Here is a 3,112-nt window from a genome sequence, read left to right on the forward strand (position 1 = left end):
TCGAGTCGTCGGCCTCCCGAGACGTCTACGTGCCGGAGCTGGATGTGAAGCAGGAGGTGAAGGAGGAGGCCACGGAGGAGCGTGCATGGACGTTGTGGTGACCACTACCACCGCCGCCGCAGCAGGAGCCTGCTTCACGTCCAGCTCCGACAATGATGGACTATTTAATTAAGTTATTTATGTTTTAAGCTATTTTGCAAAAAAAATATTTTCAACGCTTTTTGTTTTTTTCTAAATCCTAGACGGACATTGTTTGAGAAGCGGCCGCGCGTTGGATGGACCGACCTGCGGACGGCCCACACCAGATATGGGCGTCCATTTTGCCACCTCATATGGACCGAATCAGGACCAACCGGATGTCCATTTGGAGTTGCGCATTGGAGTTGCCTTTAGTCGGCATGGCACTAGTCATGAGATGGAAGCAGGTGGGTGAAGAAGCAGGGCACAGCGGCGCCGACAGGGTACAGGACACGCATACACGCACTCCGCAGTGGTTCGGTGTAGGGCAGGGCAGGGAGAGAAGCTTCTTCCCTCCTCCTGGCAGCCCCACGCCGCTGGGTGTACAGACGCAGTGCATACCTACCCCGGCGGGCGGCGGCAGGCAGGCAAAAAGACGCAGTCAGTCATCAGTCCCCTTGGCTTCCTCTGAATCATTCTTCTTCAACAAACAAGCAAGCAAAAGCACACCCAGCGGCGGTGGCGTTGGCGTGCCGTATCTTCCCGCTCGCTCCTGTCACCTGTTCACGCGGGCATGCGTCGATCATTGACCCAATCACGTACACTATACAGCTTTGGTTGTTTCTGCTTAACAACTCGGCGTCCGTCCGTCCGCCCGTTGGTTCAGACAGCAGGATAACATGCATGCAGCCATGCAGGCGGCAGATCGGAATTGGAACCTAGCAGACTCCCTCTTGTTTCTCCATTCCCATTTGCTATATATGCATGTGACTATTGTTTACCACGGTACGTACGTTCACTACTGCATGGTACGTGTGTACTCCTACTTCTCCACCGATGGACGCAGCACCTAGCTAGGTATACCGTATACGTGAGGTTGCAAGCCTACGGCGGGCACACTACTCACTCGTCCCGTGGCTGGACGGACAGCCAGGAAATCAAGAGCTAGCTTAGCTGTATGGCACATTGCTGGCACGTACCCCAAAGGCCAAAGCTATCTATTCTATACCCGGCATCCATAAAGACGTGACCAAAAAGACCAACAAGAAAGAAAGATGAAAGGATCCACAGCCATGATTGATCACGCCGGTCAGGTCGATCAGGTACCACCCCCGCCTCCACGTACGTCGTCCAATCTTGATCGATCTGCCGTCTCCAACCAAACAAAACAAAACAAAAGCATACGCGTTAATTTCTTGAGGCTTTGTTAACTTTGCTTCCGTTGACAGTTAAGTGCAGCGGAGATATCGCAGCAGGGCGGTCGACACAGGCAGCAGGCAGCAAGTTGATTCCAAGTGTTGGTGCGTGCGTGCGTGCTGATGGTGTATTGGTGACACAGATCCGACGATCCCGCGCGCCATGTACGCAGGCTCTCAAAGATGTCGAAAAGCCATATGGTTCCGACCTGGCCTACACATCTACCAACTGGACCGCAGAATATTCTCAAGCGATTGAATGAGCACGTAGTACGTACGAGCCACGAGCGGGACCATAATTTCTCCGGCTGATCAACATCCATCGCCATCCTCGAGTGCACACTTCCTCCCTTCACTATCACGACATGTTTTGCACATTGACTACACTAGCTACCTAGTTTACCCGTGTGTTGCTACAAGATCAAACAGTTTGTAAGGAGCGATGCATGGCGTGTGACCAATTGCCCTCGATCGTCACCGTCGTCCTCAAAGGGACCTTTTTTTTTAAGAACGAAGGCTCAAGGGAAGCCCGACTTTGAATTAATAAAGCCATCAACCGGCCAGGATTACACAAGGCCACCAAGCAAGAGCGGCGAAAGATACAAAGGAGCTGACAGAGCAGTTTACAATGCAACACACACTACTGCACACATAGAAATACACATGAAAGACCTGCAAGTAATGTCGAAGCCCGCTGCACATCGGCACCACGAGCAAGGGAGCAGAGTAGCGTCAAGGATCAGCCAAAGGCCTGCAAGAAGCTGCACGCAGCCGGATCGTGGGATTGGGATCACGAAACCTGTCTTCCAACGCCGAAGAAGACCCCAATCCTCTCGCCTAGGCTCGAAGGCGCCGCACCGTTGGGTTGTTGGGCGCTCACCCGAGAGCAAGAGCAGGTGCCGGTCGAAACCCAGAGCAGGCATAGCTCACAGTCCTCACCACGCCGAAGGCACACCAGTAGCTGCACTGCCATCTACCCGGGGCCACCGAGAGCAGAAGGAAAACCACTGGGAGGATTGTTGAAGAAACAAGCTGCAAAGACCCAAGGAGCTTGGGAAGCCTCTGCTTGGACTCACAGCCGACGAGCGCTCTCCTACCTCGGCACCACTCACCCGGAGAACCAGACAAACCCAAGGCGGCGCCTCCAAGGAGGGAACGACGTGCAGGACGCCGCCACCGCCCAACCCGAGACGAGTTTTGGGCTTTCACCCGGGATCTGGGACGGCGATGGATACAGGAGACCTCAGCGGTGCCTCGAAGGAGAAAAGGCAATGCGCGCACGCGCCCTCACCGCCGTGGTCAGAGATCCGACCAAGGGTTTCCCCCAGACTCGAGATATGCCACCGGCACCCCGCCAGCACCGGAACTGGCAGCAGAAGCTGCAGATCGGACACAACCGGAGGGGAGGAGTGAGCAGAGGAGGAGGAGCAGCTCGACCTTCAGATCTGGAGCGGAAGAAGACCGTGCCACGACCACCACCCGCCGGATCCGCGCCGCCCGAGCAGCCGAGGACGCCGGCCGTCACATCCCGCCCACGCCGCCTGTCGCAGAGGCTGCGCCGCCTCGCCGTCCGGGGCCGCCGCCCCGGTGACCGGGGTCCTTCGCGCGGGAACGAAGCGACGAGAGGCCCCACCGCCACCTTCATCGGCATCCACCGGGGCTTGCTAGGCGTCCCTCAGGTGGCGGCGAGGGGAGGAGATGTAGGGAGGGGTGGCGGCGCCGGAGGGAAACCCTACTCG

Source organism: Triticum dicoccoides, chromosome 3A (genome assembly GCF_002162155.2).
Source record: "Triticum dicoccoides isolate Atlit2015 ecotype Zavitan chromosome 3A, WEW_v2.0, whole genome shotgun sequence".
Lineage (NCBI taxonomy): Eukaryota > Viridiplantae > Streptophyta > Magnoliopsida > Poales > Poaceae > Triticum > Triticum dicoccoides.